At 53.6% G+C, this 18,201-nt stretch overlaps 1 protein-coding gene across 8 annotated transcripts in view; it reads left to right on the top strand.

The window, feature by feature from the left end:
- kdm6ba (lysine (K)-specific demethylase 6B, a) overlaps nt 1-18,201 on the top strand; it is a 117,768-nt gene that overhangs the window by 32,634 nt on the left and 66,933 nt on the right. For 7 of the 8 annotated variants that reach the window (XM_069186682.1, XM_069186673.1, XM_069186675.1 and 4 more), the window contains one exon: nt 9,481-9,548. The exons of the other annotated variant lie outside the window; for it this stretch is intronic. The gene's annotated coding sequence lies outside the window, so the exon portion shown is untranslated. The remainder of the gene's footprint in view (nt 1-9,480; nt 9,549-18,201) is intronic. 8 annotated transcript variants of the gene reach the window in all.

The following is an 18,201-nucleotide window of genomic DNA, read 5'->3' as shown; positions in this document are numbered from 1 at the left end:
AGCAGTAAGGCACGGTCAACTGTGCTTATCAGACGGTAAAGTGTAGTGAAGCATGGTGAAACCACAGTGGATTCACAGTGGTAGAGGTACAGTAAAGAGCAGTGAAATGATGGTAGGAGCACAGTCAAGTGTCGTAGATCCCAGTGTCGTCAGGGTAAAAGCAGACGTCTCCAGTGGAGGACGTGTATGGGCGGGCGGTGCTGTCGTGTGTCCTGGTACAGCGACAGGCCGTGGGAAGGTTAATAAGAGACGGATGGGCTGGGATTGATTTCCGTGAGCTCCAGGTTCTCGTCTGCGAGCGATCCTTTGAAGTTGTGAAAGGGTGAGTGATGAGACCTCTTATTCACCCCGCGGGATTGTTCCCACTCTCGCCTGGCCCCACCTCTTGTCTTCCCACAGATGTTTTTTTTTTATTTCGCAGGAATGCGAAGGGTTATAATAGGTGAGTCCCTCCCCTCCCCCAGCTTGTGCAGGTCTTTCCAGGCCTCCAGTCTCAACCCAAGTAGAGAGACACGTTGAAATACTCCATTATAGCCGCCAGAGTGCCGTCACAGAAAACCCAGCTGGCCTCTCGTGCTCCAGTGCTGTCTGCATGAAGCAGAGACACAGGGGCTCATTGTGATGCTCAGCAGTGAGCAGCAGTAGCTGTGGGAGTTTTTCTGTTGTGTTTCACTGTAGCTTCCAGTCTGGGCTGTCCAGGGCCTTCAGGGGGGCACACAATGGCAGCACTCTGTAACTTTGCCTGACCTCTGCTTGCACCAACATGCTGCTCACACCTGATAATGCTGCAGATTCTCCTAGAGCCACTGCTGTCCCTCTCCTCTCACACTCCCCCTGAATTCACCAGCACACACACTGTCACACCTGACTGTACTGTAGACACTGCTAGAGCCACTGCTGTCCCTCTCCTCTCACACTCACCCTGAATTCACCAGCACACACACACACTGTCGCACCTGACTGTACTGTAGACACTGCTAGAGCCACTGCTGTCCCTCTCCTCTCACACTCACCCTGAATTCACCAGCACACACACACACTGTCGCACCTGACTGTACTGTAGACACTGCTAGAGGCACTGCTGTCCCTCTCCTCTCACACTCCCCCTGAATTCACCAGCACACACACACACACTGTCACACCTGACTGTACTGTAGACACTGCTAGAGCCACTGCTGTCCCTCTCCTCTCACACTCCCCCTGAATTCACCAGCACACACACACACTGTCACACCTGACTGTACTGTAGACACTGCTAGAGCCACTGCTGTCCCTCTCCTCTCACACTCCCCCTGAATCCACCAGCACACACACACTGTCACACCTGACTGTACTGTAGACAGTGGTATCCCTTCATGCTCAAAGTCAGCTCATTAAAATCACATAAAGAACTTGGGAAGGTGTTCTATTATCACTATATCTGTAGAAGCTCTATGTGGCCCATCTAGGATGTTTGACTGCTGGGAGGAGATTCATCTGAGGGTGTCTTAGTTGTTAGTTGTCTCTAGCTGTTTTTTTGATAGATCTCGGGGGAAACAGAGGCATAAGGAAGGTAATGGAGCAATCGTGGTGTAACTGCAGGAAGCTGGAGACAGGGGTGTGTTTGCAGTGGCAGGGTGTTGTGATATATGCGTTGTACTGGCAGTCGGAGCTGTGGACCGGGCCAGCTCCCACCAAGAGCGAGACAGAGCTCGGTTTTTGGGAGACACGCTGGAAACAGTCACTCCTCCGGACGTCACAGGCTGTGGAGGCCAGATGAGTCAGGCTGCTGTTCTCCTGCGTTGTTTTCTGATGCGTCTTATTTGTGCGATGTGTCTGAGAGAGCCCGTGGATGCCGTACGGGGGCTATTTTTATACCAGAGACTTTTCTCTGACCGACTGAACCCTCCCTCCTCGGCTCTGGTGAGCGCCACCGTGACTCAGTCCCGGCAAAGTCCCTTCATGGGGCCAGACCCCCCCCCCCAGCCCCTCCCAGTCCCTGGCCGCCCACCAGGAGCTTCCTGTCCTGGGTACGAGTCCAGCTGCTTCTCCCTCCGTCTCGCAGCAGCAGTGGCTGGGCGCGCACGGATACTTGTCCCAGACTCCTGTTGAAGAAACATCGCCCGAGAAGAGTTTAACTGGAAAACCGCTTTTGCGTCTTTTCGGCCGAGAGCTGTACACCAGAAACCAGTTTGCCCCAGTACACCAGGATCGCACAAACAGGAGAATGACTGCCTATCAAACACACCGCCTGGAAGTCTCACAGTGATCATATTACTTCTAAACGCACTCGATATTTACAACGACAAGCTGGTCATTCAGTAGTTTAAAGTGGCAACTCGTTTATTGGTTTGGTCATGATTTCACGTACCACGTGTTGAAAGATTGTAGAGATCAGAGAGGGGGGTTATGAGGAGGCCAGGACTGGTGAAGGCCAGTCTGTACCATCTTTACCAAGGGCGTCTGCAGCGATACCTGCGATGGCGGGACAGCGGAGGAGCCCCGCCTGAGCCTTTCTCGGTCCGCAGCCCTCTGGTTCGGTCTGCAGGGTGTGCAGGGCAGCCAGCGAATCTCTTTACGGCCCTCGCGGTCTGGGCTGTCCCCTGGAAAAGGTCGGGATCTTTCTTTCTTGCAGGGACAAAGACAGGAACCGAAAACCTGGCTTTTAGGGCTGTCACTGGAGTTTTAGAAGTTCTTAAACGCCCCCCAAGGGGGAAGGCAAGGAAATCCAGTGTCAGTGGGGTTTATTTTGTTCGGGGGAGACAGTCCCGGAAAGAAAGAGAATTCAGGTGACCTCTGAGCTTTTTTTTTTCCCTCCTTCCACTCTGGTGTTTTCCCCCACAATGCGATATTCAGCAAGTATAGAACCCCTCTTGTTTCCGTATTAAATGCTTCCAGATGGGCTGAGCTGTGGAGCTGCCGTCAAGTGTGCAGGATGCCCTGTCTTACAGGCGTGTCCTTTACCTCGTGTGTGAGAGCGTGCAGGCAGCCGGCTGGCCCGTCAGCGCCCAGCTTGTGCGTGTGGAGGTGCCTCCAGGCTCGGCCCCAGATCTGAAGCGGGGCCAGGTGATTTATCCAGTGTGGTAAACACTGTGCGTGGAACAGTGACCGATCTGTCACTGATGCGGGACTCACCAGGGCCTGGGGGGGTTTGAGGTGCTCTAGTGGGCTCTGACCGAGCTGTGTGGAGGATGCAGAGTCCCAGCACCTGTGTCTGCATACACTGTTCTGAACAAGCGTTTTCATGCCATCTTCCCAGTTCTGTTTAGTTCTGTATAATCCTCTCTCGTTCTCCTGCTTCCTTTCCTCTGCCAAATTCCACCTCTGTCCCCCTCCTTGCCCCTGTCCTTCCCTGTCCTCTTCCCTGTCTGTCTCTCCCTCCCTCGGCGGCTCCTCAGATGCGCGCCAGGGTCTGACTGCGCGCAGGGCTTGCCTCAGGTGTCGGTAAGCGTCCTGCCTATGCTGCTGACAGGCCAGATCTCCGCTAATCCGCTGATAAGAGCGCTGACCTGCAGACACAGAAGGACAGCCAGCTGGTCTCCTTTAATCTGCTTTGGAGTCCTCTTCCTGAGCTGCTCCTGGGGCTGGGCTGAGTGCAGCAGCTATCTGGGAACTGGCCCAGCCAGTGTGGCAGTGTGTCAGGCAGTCAGTGTGTCAGCCTGTCCCTCTTCTGGACCTTGTTTTCTGGCACCGGGCTTGATGGTGGCTTGTTTCATTGACCTCATTCAAATAATCTTACAAGCAATCTAAAAATAAACACTGGGCGATACGAAACAGTAATGTAGTATTCTCAGGCAAATTGTCAGGAGTTGGGAGGAGGGGATTTCTTGGGCTTAAATGGGAGTTTTCAGAGTGTCGGCCGCTCTCTGGTGACACCCCGAAAGCACCGGCCGCCTGTGATTCCTCCTGGCTTCCAAACACAGCTGACCCCTGACCCCCGACCCCCGACCCCTGAAAGCCTGCCTTTCCAGTGTGGACGAAGAGGTCCAGCGGTCGAAGCGAGCAAATGAAAATGAGCTGGAATCTTGTTTTTTTTTTAATGGAAAAATCACATATTCTAGACATCGGGCCTCTTCCAGGTGAATTCTTTTTGACCCTGCCAGATTTGATACTATTGCAGTTCTCCTCATTGTACAAGGGCCCTGTCCGCCGCAGCAGTCAAGATAAAGATGATGGCTGTGGCTCCTTTGAAGTTCACGCGCGGCGCTTGTTCGGCAAGATAAAGAAACAGCGGCTCAGCGCTGAGAAGTGACCTTGACCAGTCTGGCTGAGAGCCGTGCCCGATCTCCCTTCTTGTGTGTGCGCTTTCAGATTCGTGAGACGTACAGTGTGTTCCCTGCCCGGGCCGTGCGGGTAGAGATGTGTGCGTTGTGGTGCTGAAGAACGGGCGAGCGTTGGGGGGTTCCTGTCCTGTGAGGACCAGTGGCCCAGCTTGTGCTCTGTGTCCTTACTGGAGCTGCCCCAGGCAGATGGCAAGCAATGACCTTCAGAGACTCCATTAATATTTCAGAACGGGTATTAGCCCAGGCTTTCAGGAGCTGGGCTAGGGGCAGGGGGGGCGGGGGGGGCAGTCAGCCCTGGCAGAGAGTCCCAGGGTGTCAGGCTGGACGTCTCCTCTGACGGGACGGAGCTCAGAGCGGTGTGTGTCTGGGTTGTGCGTGTTTGGGGATGGGGGTACACTCAGCCGGAGCTCAGAGCGGTGTGTGTTGGGGTTGTGTGTGTTTGGGGATGGGGGTACACTCAGCCGGAGCTCAGAGCGGTGTGTGTCTGGGTTGTGCGTGTTTGGGGATGGGGGTACACTCAGCCGGAGCTCAGAGCGGTGTGTGTTGGGGTTGTGTGTGTTTGGGGATGGGGGTACACTCAGCCGGAGCTCAGAGCGGTGTGTGTCTGGGTTGTGTGTGTTTGGGGATGGGGGTACACTCAGCCGGAGCTCAGAGCGGTGTGTGTCTGGGTTGTGCGTGTTTGGGGATGGGGGTACACTCAGCCGGAGCTCAGAGCGGTGTGTGTCTGGGTTGTGTGTGTTTGGGGATGGGGGTACACTCAGCCGGAGCTCAGAGCGGTGTGTGTCTGGGTTGTGTGTGTTTGGGGATGGGGGTACACTCAGCCGGAGCTCAGAGCGGTGTGTGTCTGGGTTGTGTGTGTTGGGGGATGGGGGTACACTCAGCCGGAGCTCAGAGCGGTGTGTGTCGGGGTTGTGTGTGTTGGGGGATGGGGGTACACTCAGCCGGAGCTCAGAGCGGTGTGTGTCGGGGTTGTGTGTGTTGGGGGGTGGGGGTACACTCAGCCGGAGCTCAGAGCGGTGTGTGTTGGGGTTGTGTGTGTTGGGGGATGGGGGTACACTCAGCCGGAGCTCAGAGCGGTGTGTGTCTGGGTTGTGTGTGTTGGGGGATGGGGGTACACTCAGCCGGAGCTCAGAGCGGTGTGTGTCGGGGTTGTGTGTGTTGGGGGATGGGGGTACACTCAGCCGGAGCTCAGAGCGGTGTGTGTCGGGGTTGTGTGTGTTGGGGGATGGGGGTACACTCAGCCGGAGCTCAGAGTGGTGTGTGTTGGGGGATGGGGGTACAGTCAGCCGGAGCTCAGAGTGGTGTGTGTTGGGGTTGTGTGTGTTGGGGGATGGGGGTACAGAGCGCTGAGGGGCTCGGCCTGGGAGCCACCTTGTCCAGTCAGCCAGGGACCTCAGGGTCAAAACCTGGCGTATTTTCCGCTGCCCGTGCCCGCCCGCCCGCCCGCCCGCCCGCGCCCCTTCCCTGAGCGATGAACGCAGAGGCACGGGCCAGCCCCCAGGTGTCAAAGGTCATCCCCTACTGTGGAGGCCATGCACGTGCCCCGCGCTGGTCTCCTAGCAACCCCAGCTGTGTCCACTCCACGAAACTGGACTGGACGCACAGCTGCAGGAAGTGTGGCTGCCCCTCTCTCTGGAAAGAGGTTAATCGCTGACTTCAGTTAAACAAGTGTGGTTTTACTACACTGGACTCCTTTGTCCATGTGTCTTCGGAGATGATTGTGCAGCAGGAAGCTCTTGACTCCTGTGAGCTAGCAAGCATCTGCTCGTCTGTGGGGAACTGCGGGAGAGGCGCTCCATGGACTTCATGGTCTGCCTCTCCCCTCCACACTCTTGACGAGGAGCGGGCTCGGTTCGTGTCTCTGCTTTCGAGGGCTGATCGCTGTGGGCCGCAGCTGGGAGACAGGGTTCGAGAGTGTCCCTGTCTGTGTCTGTGTCCCTTTCTCTGTCTCTGTCCCTCTCTCTGTCCCTGTCTCTGTTTCTGTCTCTGTCCCTGTCTCTGTCCCACTCTCTGTCCCTGTCCCTGTCTCTGTCCCACTCTCTGTCCCTGTCTCTGTCCGTGTCCCACTCTCTGTCCCTGTCCGAGTGCTGCGCTGTGTGCTGGCTCTGGATGGCCCGTTTTCTCCCCACGGTTCATGTAGGATCACGCCTTTCCTCTCTTGTCCCCGTGTGCGTTTACGTCCAAGCTCTGGAAAGGGAGAAAAACTGCAGCTCGTCCTGCCGTCCCCCCAGAACTCTAACTGAACTGGAAGCAGATTTCCGAGGGACACCCCCCGATCTTCCTTCGCAAGGTCGCAGCAAGCCCCCGTTTTGATGCTCCTGAGAAATGAGCAAGCTCGGGGTGACAGAGGCTGCTCATGAAGCTGTGCTGATCTGGGGATTTGTACGTGCAGAGTGTGCTGCTTTTCTGTTTTGTAAAGCCCCAAGTTTTCACAGTTTGTCAACGAAGGTGTTAATGAAGCCTGAGGTGCCACAGAAGTTGGGGCGCACACACGCTGCTCAGTGCATTGAGGGAAAGGGGCCTGGCTTGCGCAGAGCAGGCATTTAATGAATATAAATGACGTTGCTAAAAATAAACTAGAGCCCCCTCCCCACATACACACACACACCCTCCCCCCCTCGTCAGAGAGCCTGTTAGGAAACACAGCCTGAGCCTGGGGCACATTTCATATGGAGAGAGGTCTTGGCGGGATGTACCAACTCTGCTCAGCTGAAAGAACAGAGGGGTGGTGTTGAGGATTCGGTGGGGAGGTGGGGGTCGGGAGGAGGCTGAGACACGCGGAGAATTCCACAGATTTATTTTTAAGTCTGTGTTTCGAAGCAGTGCGGGTCGGTCTGCTAGAGGTGGGCAGTGTGGACGTGGGAAGGGGTTCTTGTCACATGGCCCGGCTCTAAACCCCCCTTCCCCACGCACACATTTGTACGCAGTGGCGCTCCCCTCCCTGTTGTCAGGCAGACTGCGAGCAGAGAGCTGCTGAGCTCAGAGCAGGGCCCGCTGCTGTCTTAGGTAAATAGTTCAGCTCCCTTTCTTCAAAGGGAGTAGGAGAGTTCCTTGCCTCCCAAACACAGGCCTCAGGGGGAAGGAAAATGCAAGCTGTGCACTTTTGTGAGGACGTGCAATGGAATCTCCTGGCCCCCTCCGCTGCTGTGGAGCTGGGAGAGGGTGGGCCGGCACTGGCAGGTCCCGGGTTTCTGTGGGTCGAATCGGGTCGCCAGTGGGTCTTTACATCTGGTCAGGGCCGGATCGACACGAGCCTAAAAGTCACTGACCTGTGCTCACCTCTGTCTCTCTGCCAAAAATAAGGATTTTGTAGCTAAATCTTTCAAGATCAGGGGGCTTGACTGTCACAGGATTGCACTTTCAAATTGTCCTTACAAATCCTTAAACACCTTAATCATGAACAAGTAACCTGGGTGGTTTCATTCTATTTTTCTAAGAGCAGTGTCTCACACATAAACCCACACACATACATGGGAGGCCTGGGCCAAATTTCCCCCTGGCCTTTACCAATCATGGCCTCCTAATAATCCCCCTCTCTGAACTGGCTTCATCACTCTGTTCTCCTCCCCACTGAGGGCTAGTGTGTGGGGAGAGTACTGGTGCATCATCCAGGTGGGGCTGCACACTGGTGGTGGTGGAGGGGAGACCCCAATACCTGTAAAGTGCTTTGAGTAGAGTGTGCAGAAGAGTGCTGTATAAGTGTCAGGAATTATTATAGGAGATGACCAACACTGCTCGGTGTTTCAGGAATAGTGTAGGGTAGTAATGTTTAGGGGCTCGGAGGATCCAGATTCCCAGCTGGAAGGTAGTGAGTTCAGGTTCTTTTGTGGACACTGCTTTTGTATCCCTGTTCTTTGCCAAGCTCCTCCAGTCCAACCAGATCTTGAAGGCATTCCTGGCAGCTGGGTTTATCGTGCGTTGGTCGGACACCACTGCCGAGAACAGATCACACTGTGTGTGCATATGAGCGCCAGGAGTAAAGATGGCCTCCTCATTGGGTCTATGTCCAGGGTCACACTGAGAACATACATAGAAGCTGGTGGAGCCATGGCTGTTGATGGCAAGGACCTCAGAATTGTTTGACTGCATCTATTGAAAAGATAGATAAGACTTTATTGATCCCGTAGGGAAATTGAAAAGGGAAAACAAATGCGCAAGAAGGAGAGAGTTGTCTGATGATATTTATTAAATATGTAAAGATTCAGTTTTTATTCACTGGATAGCTTTAAGTGTTTTGGTTTGGTTTCCTCGTCCTAATTCTTGTGTTTGTAAGTAAGATTTATTTCTGTATTACTAATCACTTCTCTGACCAAAGCAAAGCTAATAGAGCCCGAATTTCAGAGACTGTGTGCAGGAGCGGTGCTGCTGTGTGTTTGGAACGGCAGGCCCTCTCTGTGGGGCAGAGGTGGCATCCATATTGCTTATTCGTTTCTGAAGAGGGACAGTGGAGCTGCTACCGCAGTTTGAACACTTGATGACTTTGAAGAAGATAGCAGACCACAGCAGCATCTCTGCTTGTTCTTGTCAGTCGGTGAGATAGGCCGACAAGCCCGGGCAAGTGCCCTGACTCTCGGAGGATTAGTGAAGGTATCTGAGAGGAGGGGGAGAGAGCAGAGCTCTGCACACTGAGCTTTGCAACACAGAGCCACACACCAACACTGCACACAACACTGCACTGTACAACACGGCACTGCACACAACACAGTACACACAACACTACACTGCGCACACAGCACTGCACACACAACACTGCACTGTACACACAACGCTGCACTGTACAACACAGCACTACACACACAACCCTGCACTGTACAAAACAACACCGCACTGTGCAACACAACACTGCACACACAGTACTGCACTGTACAACACAGCACTGCGCACACAACACCATAACACAGCACATTATGGAGAGCTTCTTTGGGGACTGGCAAGAGAGAGTTTCATTTGCACATTAGCAAAGTCTACACCATGTTTTCTAAAAGTCAAAGCAGACCACCTCATGGTGCACGGGAGAAAGTCTCTTGTTCTGTTGTTTTTATTCCCAAAGCGTGGTTTTGGAGTATTCCCTTCAGAGAGTCCACTGGCATTTGCAAGGCCTGTTGTCAGTGCGTTGTGAGATGCAGTGGACCCATCAGAGCTACGAGCGGAGACATGGGTTCGAAGCTGGATCTGCGCAGACAGAGAGAATTCACACTGTCCTTCTCCTGTCCCACAGGGTGGTGGGACTCTCTGTCTCGGGGGTGCAGACGGACAGATGGGCAGGAGAAGAGCTGGTCTGGACAGGTGAGAGACGTCCTGTTTCGGCTGTTGGTGTCCATCACTGCCCAGAGACCTTGCCCAGTGTCTCACTGTGTGCCACAGGCCACTTCAGCAGCTCCACACCGCGACCTGGGCTTCGACGCGGCCATTAATAAGAACACAGGTTATTAATACTGTTAATAATAACAGCAGAGGGTGTGTGAGGCTAATGTCCTTTAATAACGGCCTGGGCTTAGAGAGCCAGTACTGCTGTTCCAAAGTGCTTCAGCTGGTGTGTTTTCACTTATTAACACCTGTGACTAGAGACTGTTTCTAACACTCTCCCCTTTAATCAAGCAGCACTCCTTTTAAAAAAACCATGCGGCTGGGTCTGTAAAGCATTTTTTGTTCACTCTGTGTACCTTACTTGGGAACAAGATCATATCTGCCTCTAGGGAATGATGAAAGTGCACGTTTTCACCACTAAGGAGGTTTTCTTTGATGGAAGTTTGTCGTTGTTCACTAACAACTGCTGGAACTAATGAATGAAGGTGTTTGCTGCCACCTGTGCTGATCGGTTTTGACTGTGAGTTAGATAGTTGGCACAAAAGAGTGTTATTTTTCTGTATTGGGCAGGTCTACAGCTTCACTGTCTCTGTAGGACTGGTGTACAGCGCCAGTGTCTCTGTAGGACTGGTGTACAGTGTCAGTGTCTCTGTAGAGCTGGTGTACAGCGTCAGTGTCTCTGTAGGACTGGTGTACAGCGTCAGTGTCTCTGTAGAGCTGGTGTACAGTGTCAGTGTCTCTGTAGGACTGGTGTACAGTGTCAGTGTCTCTGTAGGACTGGTGTACAGTGTCAGTGTCTCTGTAGGGCCGGTGTACAGCGCCAGTGTCTCTGTAGGGCTGGTGTACAGCGCCAGTGTCTCTGTAGGACTGGTGTACAGCGTCAGTGTCTCTGTAGGACTGGTGTACAGTGTCAGTGTCTGTAGGGCCGGTGTACAGCGCCAGTGTCTCTGTAGGGCCGGTGTACAGTGCCAGTGTCTCTGTAGGGCCGGTGTACAGCGCCAGTGTCTCTGTAGGACTGGTGTACAGTGTCAGTGTCTGTAGGGCCGGTGCACAGTGTCAGTGTCTGTAGGGCCGGTGTACAGCGCCAGTGTCTCTGTAGGGCTAGTGTACAGCGCCAGTGTCTCTGTAGGACTGGTGTATAATATTAGTGTCTATAATTTGTGAATACTGTAGTATTTAAACAAGTTTATAGTATTTGCTGGTCACACTAGAGGTGAGATAATAATATTAATTGCTTACACTTATATAGCGCTTTTCTGGACACTCCACTCAAAGCGCTTTACAGGTAATGGGGATCCCCTCCACCACCACCAGTGTGTGGATGATGCGACGGCAGCCATAGTGCGCCAGAACACTCCCCACACACCAGCTCTCAGTGGGGAGGAGAACAGAGTAATGAAACCAATTCATAGAGGGGGATTATTAGGAGGCCATAATTGGTAAGGGCCAATGGGAAATTTGGCCAGGACGCCGGGGTAACACAGAGATGGACACAGCATGGAAAAACCTAAAGGATAGTTTAAAAACAGTACAGAGGAACTCAGTGAGAGTAATCAGTGAGAGAATGGTATACACTTAGAGCAATACTAAGGATTTTTTCACTTTGCAGAAAGTGTATCATGTAACACAAGGTTCACAGCTTATGCCATTCCCTGTGACATGACCTAGTGACAGGCCCCAATTCGGTGGTGTTTGGGGTCACTGCTTGTCGATTGTGTGAGGAAACAGTTTCACATGGCTCCCCAATTTCCTGTCGCCGTTTCCTGCCCTCTCGTGTCCAGGTTCGTCCCCCGTTTTCCCTGTCCGGTGGGGGGGGGACGTCCCAGTTTGGCAGAAATCCGGGGCTGGGGTGGAATGGGCAGGCGAGGGAGGAGGAGGGGTTACAAAGAGGAATAAGTGCTGATTGCAGATCTCCAGGAACAGTCGAGAGAGATGAAATAAAGTGGCCAAGCGCCGTGATGAAGGCAGGAGAGATGTGTCTGCTCCTAATAGATTATTGACGGCTCATTAGGGGTCGGGCTCCGGCGGGGCTCTGGTAACGGTCTGAGAGTCCCCTGCCATTACCGGCCGGTCGATAGGGCTCTCGCTGAGAGTGCCGGGCAGAGATAATGAGAGCCTGCTCCACGGGCACCCGCGCACAGAGAGAGAGAGAGAGAGAGAGAGCAGCGAGCCGGAGCAGGGCTCTGTAGCAGGAGCGGCCCCCCCGGACTGAACCGTGTCCGGAGCGAGAGTCAGGCCAGCCCCCCCACCATCCCACCACCCCACGCGCTGGCAACACGGCTGGTTCTGTTGATTTGACAAAAAAGCGTCAATACGAGGCAGGAGTAAAACAGTCTGTAACCTAGGGAAGTCCAGTTTTCCCCTGGACTCCCTCCTCCCCCTGTCACCTCCCCCCCCCCCCCCCACTCCCCCTCTCCTGTCCCGGGTGACAGATGGGGTGCAGGTATCGGATTCGCCTGGCGTCTGAGCGCAGAGGGCCTGCACTCGGAGGTACAGCCCCTCCCCTCCGGCAACGAGGTTTAACGAGAGAGGCCTTCCGCGGTAATTTTAATACTGAACCCGGAGCAGTGCTGTCAGATGCTGGTTGAACTCTGTTCTATAGCTGCGGCCCAGGTGTCTCTGAGTGAGACTCAGGGGAGGGTTCGGGCTGGGCTTGGGTTCGGAACCAGGCAGTTTCATCACTATCAGACCCGCCATGTGGTGAAGGTCATCTGAGCTCTTTTTGTGCTCTTGTACCTGGAGAACTGCGGGCTTATCCAAGGGTATTAAATTGAAACGCTTTTTTTTTTAACAGATGCATTTAACACACGTTGAGATGTGGTGCCATATTTAGTTTTACTGTATAATTCATGCTGGCTTTCACAAAATTAGAATGTAATCAATCAGGTCCCAGTGGCCCAGAGAGCTCAGGTTACCCTGCTGGCTCAGGCAGCTTGCTCGGAGGTCGAGTCCCGTGTCCGTCGAGCCTGCGTGAACGTGCTTTGCGACTGCTGCTGCAGTGCTGTGCCTGCAAGGCCAGCGGCCTGCCAGCACGGGGGTGGGCACCCCTTCTACCCGAATTCACCCCGTCGATCGAACCGTTTCGTCCTGAGCTCTGAAGCAGCTGATTTGTTCAGTGACTCTGAAGGGAAGTTCCCAGCGGCCTGTGGCTGTTCCTGACGGCCAGGATTGAATCAGTTGCGCGGTTGACATGAGCTCCCCCGGTCCTGGTCTGGGAGGGTGACTCTCAGCGCCCACTGGGCTGCGGCTGCCCAGGACCGGGGCTGGCAAACGACGTGCTGGAGGAGAGGAGGAGCGAGCTCAGTTAGAAGAGTCTGCAGTTCGCAGATCAGTGCGGCCTAGCAGACGGCATTCGGTGCACTTCGGCGATTAGCAGAGGCCCGTGTTGCAGTACCTGCATCTGCAAACATGCACGCACGCTCATGGACAGACAGGACACTCCCGCCAGCGCCAGCGCCCTCTCACACCTTGAATCGCACGCTTCCCCGTGAAAAACAGGCACACACATACGCACAGGAGTAGTCTCTCTCTCTCCATGGGAAAAAGTGGAGAAGTGGCCCCTGCACCCTTTGAGAGCGATTGGGTTTCAGCTGCCGGAGACTTGCGGCCTGCTTGGCAGGCTTTCAGAGAGCCGGGGAACTGCGCGCAGGGAGACCCCCTCACCACCTGACTCCATTGTGCGTCTGGCATGTGGCCCTGCTCCAGGACCATTCAGCGTCTCTGCAGCCACCGGTGACTAACTGTGTGAATATTCAACAGGACGCCGCAGCCCCACGTGCACTAGCTGCTGTGCCCCCCGTTTGCTGTGAAAAGCAGACCAGCTGTGCTCCCCCAAGAGGGCTCCCCCTTCCCTCTCTGCCTTCCTCCCCACTCTGCCTCTTCCTTCATCCCCCTTTCTCTGCCCGGCTGCTTCTCCCTCTTCTTTTCTCTCTCCTTTCCAGCTCTTAGTAGGTCAAGAAACTCTTTCACTCAAAGCGGAAGGGAGGCACATAGCCTAATGAGAAACATTCCATCTAGCAGGATCCTGGGGAATCGCACAGGATCCCAGCACTGCAGTGATGTCAAGTGGCCTTCCTCCCAAAACTCTCGGCTAATAGTTAGGTGTGGTTGATGGTGTATTTGTATAGAGCAGCACATAAGGGAAGACTGAAGACTGTAATGGAGTCATCAAGTGTGCAGATCAATATCATCAGTGTCAGTGTGCAGATCAGTGTCAGTGTGCAGATCAGTGTCGGTGAACAGATCAGTAGTGTGCAGATCAGTGTCTGTGCAGTAGTTGGTGTGCAGATCTGTGTCAGTGTGTAGTTCAATGTCAGTGTGCAGATCGGTGTCAGTGTGCAGATCAGTGTCAGTGAGCAGATCAGTGTCTGTGCAGTAGTTGGTGTTTAGATCGGTGTCAGTGTGCAGATCGGTGTCAGTGTGCAGATCTGTGTCAGTGTGCAGATCTGTGTCTGTTTAGATCGGTGTCAGTGTGTAGATCGGTGTCAGTGTGCAGATCTGTGTCATTGTGTAGTTCAATGTCAGTGTGCAGATTGGTGTCAGTGTGCAGATCTGTGTCTGTTTAGATCGGTGTCAGTGTGTAGATCGGTGTCAGTGTGCAGATCGGTGTCAGTGTGCAGATCTGTGTCAGTGTGCAGATCGGTGTCAGTGTGCAGATCGGTGTCATTGTGCAGATCTGTGTCAGTGTGCAGATCTGTGTCAGTGTGCAGATCGGTGTCAGTGTCCAGATCGGTGTCAGTGTGCAGATCGGTGTCAGTGTGCAGATCGGTGTCAGTGTGCAGATCTGTGTCATTGTGCAGATCGGTGTCAGTGTGCAGATCTGTGTCAGTGTGCAGATCGGTGTCAGTGTGCAGATCTGTGTCAGTGTGCAGATCTGTGTCATTGTGTAGATCTGTGTCAGTGTGCAGATCGGTGTCAGTGTGCAGATCGGTGTCAGTGTGCAGATCTGTGTCATTGTGTAGATCTGTGTCAGTATGCAGATCTGTGTCAGTGTGCAGATCGGTGTCAGTGTGCAGATCGGTGTCTGTTTAGATCGGTGTCAGTGTGCAGATCGGTGTCGGTGTACAGATCAGTGTCAGTGTATAGAGCTGTGTCTGTGTGCAGTAGTGTCTGTAAGTAGATCAGTGTCAGTGTGCAGATCTGCGTCAGTGAATAGATCTGCGTCAGTGTGTAGAGCTGTGTCAGTGTGTAGAGCTGTGTCAGTGTGCAGATCAGCGTCAGTGTATAGAGCTGTGTCTGTGTACTGTAGTGTCTGTAAGTAGATCAGTGTCAGTGTGCAGATCTGTGTCAGTGTATAGAATTTTGACAATGTTAGTGTTGGTTGTCATGGTTCGGAGCTGCTGATTTCCTGCTTTACAGCTTTATTAACGTTCTTTTTAACGGCCCTCTTCTGTTTAAGGAGGACTTGAGCAGATGAAAGATAAGTGCACTGCACAGGGTTGTTCTTCATTATGCACTAGAAAGTGTAGCAGATCTGATGACCAGAGGAACAAGTCCCATTTATTCAAATGAAAAGGGTCGTTTGTTTTCATTTAGACTTAAAATAGATCCTGCTGAAGTGTGAGTGTAAAAAACCTCCTTTGTTCTTTTGTGGTTTTTAGATTTATATTGTTTGTGCTTTTATAGCTACAGAGAGCCTTAGAATGGAGTGTTTTACACTTTTGAGGCAGAAGAGGAAGTTCTAGCCCTAAAGGATGAGACAGAGCTGTAACTGGGAGGGGTTAGGGTTCGAGACAGAGATAGAGAGAGCTGGGAGTGCAGGGGGTAGGGTTCGAGACAGAGATAGAGAGAGCTGGGAGTGGAGGGGGTAGGGTTCGAGACAGAGATAGAGAGAGCTGGGGGTGGAGGGGTTAGGGTTCGAGACAGAGATAGAGAGAGCTGGGGGTGGAGGGGTTAGGGTTCGAGACAGAGATAGAGCTGGGAGTGGAGGGGGTAGGGTTCGAGACGGAGATAGAGAGAGCTGGGAGTGGAGGGGTTAGGGTTCGAGACGGAGATAGAGAGAGCTGGGAGTGGATATATTCATGGTGCCTATGAATATACTTGTTGAATAGTGGTGTGGTTTTGGCCAGCAGGTGTAGTTTAAGAGAATCTTGAATCTGTTGAGATACTTAAAAATTCTTCTCAAGCCTTGGGACTTCTGTGTTGCTGATGTCCGTGGGGTGGGCTCCGGAACGGCCGTGCCGACTCCCTGTGGCAGGGGTGTCCCAGTGTGTCTGCAGGCTTCCATTCCAGCGCGCCTCCTGACGGCCCAAATCAGCTTCATCATTGACTTAATTGGACCCATTTCCCAGCTGTTCTGCTGCTTCAAAGAGGGCTACACAGCCCCGGCGAAACAGCTCTGCGGCGGGAGAGAGCAGGAATCCCCCTCTCTCTCTCTCCGTCTCCATCTCTCTCCTTTCTTCTTTGGATGTAGATGATGAAACAGCGAAAGGAGAAGAGAACAGAAACGCTGTCAGCGGGGACAGCGCTGATTTCAACATTAATTGAACACAGCTGCAGCCAGTTAAACATTAATTGCCAATTAATTAGGCTTGCTGCTCCGGGTGGATTATTACATTTTAAAAATACATAATTCATAACGCCGTTTGTAAGAAGTCGGCTCTGTCTCGCGAGCGCCGAGCGGATCCGTCCTGGGAAATGAGCCCTGGAGAAGCTCGGAAAGGTTGAGGAGAACAGGAGCCGAGAGACTAGACGTTGCAGCGGGGGCCGGTGTCCGGATCCTTTCCCCGGATTGTCCCAGCGCTGCGCGGGCCTTTCGGACTCGCCGGCCTCCTCCTCTTCCTCCCCCCGTCCTCTTCATCGCCGTCCCTGGCTCTCTCCTGCCTCCCTGCGTCTTCCAGTGGTTCCTTCCTCCTCCTTGTCTCTCTGAAGCCCAGGAGGGCCGAGATGTCCAGAGCTCTGGAGCTGCTTACACCCGGGGTGCACAGGGACCGGCTGCTGGGGTCTCCTCTGACCCCTCGCTTGTTCTGCATGAAGAGTCCCGCCTCCCTCACTGCAGGCCTAACGAAATGAGCCATGCCTTTTCCCCACATTCAGAGGACTCGATCAATAACGGAGCGTCGGTCTTTGGGCGAGTGCGATGAGTGGTGTGTGCTCAGTGAGGAGGGAGTGTGCAGTTATCGAGGCTCAGGGTGATCGTGGGCCAGGAAGCTGTGCAGATTCCGGTGGGAAGGACGTGTAATGACTGGTGTATGGGTTGACGTCTTTTATGTTACGTTATATTGATTTTTTCATGTCTATCTGTACTATTTCCTTTACGTTTGTACTGTTTCTTTGCTTCTTGTAAGTCTGCATGCGCGTAAAAGCAAAACACATTTCTGAGAGATCTGACGATAAAGTATTTCCCGTGTCGTACCATAACGCGTCGTCCTCCTTTTCTGTCTCCTCCTCATTCTCCTTCATTTCGTCCTTCCTCTGTCCTTCTCCTCTTCATCTTCCTTCCCCTCCTCCCTTCTGCTTCATCTTCGTCATATTTCCCTGCCTCCTTCCTGCCCCCTGTCCCTCAACAGCACGCCTCCGCTTCTTCTGGGGTCCCGCAGTCTGAGCTCTCGAGTCCCCCCCAGCTTTCAGATGAGTTTTACTGCACTGCAGATCACACATGGGGCAGATGCAGACTATAATGATATAATAACAATTCCTGTCACTTATTCAGCGCTTTCCTGGACACTCCACTCAAAGCTCTTTACAGGTAATGGGGATCCCCTCCCCCACCACCAGTGTGCAGCCCCACCTGGATGATGCACCAGTACTCTCCCCACACACCATCTCTCAGTGGGGAGAACAGAGTGATGAAGCCAGTTCAGAGAGGGGGATTATCAGGAGACCATGACTGGTAAAGGCCAGGGGGAAATTTGGCCAGGACACCAGGTCAACACCCCTACTCTTTTCTGGGATTTTTAATGACCACAGAGAGTCAGGACCTCAGTTTTATGTCTCATCCAAAGGACGGCGTCTTTGTGTGTAGTGTCCTCTTCACTATCCTCTGGCATTAGGACCCACACAGACCACAGGGTGAGCGCCCCCTACTGGTCCCACTAACACCTCTTCCAGCAGCAGCCATAGCTTTCCCAGGAGGTCTCCCATCAAGGTACTGACCAGGCTCACTCCCGCTGCGCTCCAGTGGGGCTGCCAGTCGTGAGCTGCAGGGTGATATACAGTAGCTGTCCTCTTCCCTCTCTTGGGCTGCTTCGTCCATGAAGACATCCCTGCACGTTTCTCCTGTGCTTCCAAGACCCTGGAGTGGGACTGCACTGCATCAGAGAGTCTCCCTCAGACAGGGCGTTCTGTACCCGGGTCTGGACTGGGGTCAGTGGTGGCCAGGAAGAGGCCGATGTTGTTTGCTTAAAGCAGAGCCAAGGGGCTGAAACGCAGATCCCAGCAGCAGGCTCGATCATAGCGTTTCCTGCCGCTGTGTGTTCGGTCCCGTTGCCCGCTGAGCCTTGGTCCTTCTGTCCCCTTCTCGTCTCGTCTCGTCTCGTCGTTCTGTGGAGGACCGTCCGTAGGCTGTGGGTGTTCCCTGAGCCTTCGCCACCTGTACAGCTCACACAGTGGCCTGATTCTGGGGGACGTTTGCCAGAGTGCAGGAGCAGAGGCGCCTGCACACATCCCCACCCACTCTCCCACTCACCCATTC

Source organism: Lepisosteus oculatus, chromosome 3 (assembly GCF_040954835.1).
Source record: "Lepisosteus oculatus isolate fLepOcu1 chromosome 3, fLepOcu1.hap2, whole genome shotgun sequence".
In the NCBI taxonomy this organism is placed as follows: domain Eukaryota; kingdom Metazoa; phylum Chordata; class Actinopteri; order Semionotiformes; family Lepisosteidae; genus Lepisosteus; species Lepisosteus oculatus.
This window is presented reverse-complemented; position numbering and strand designations above follow the sequence as displayed.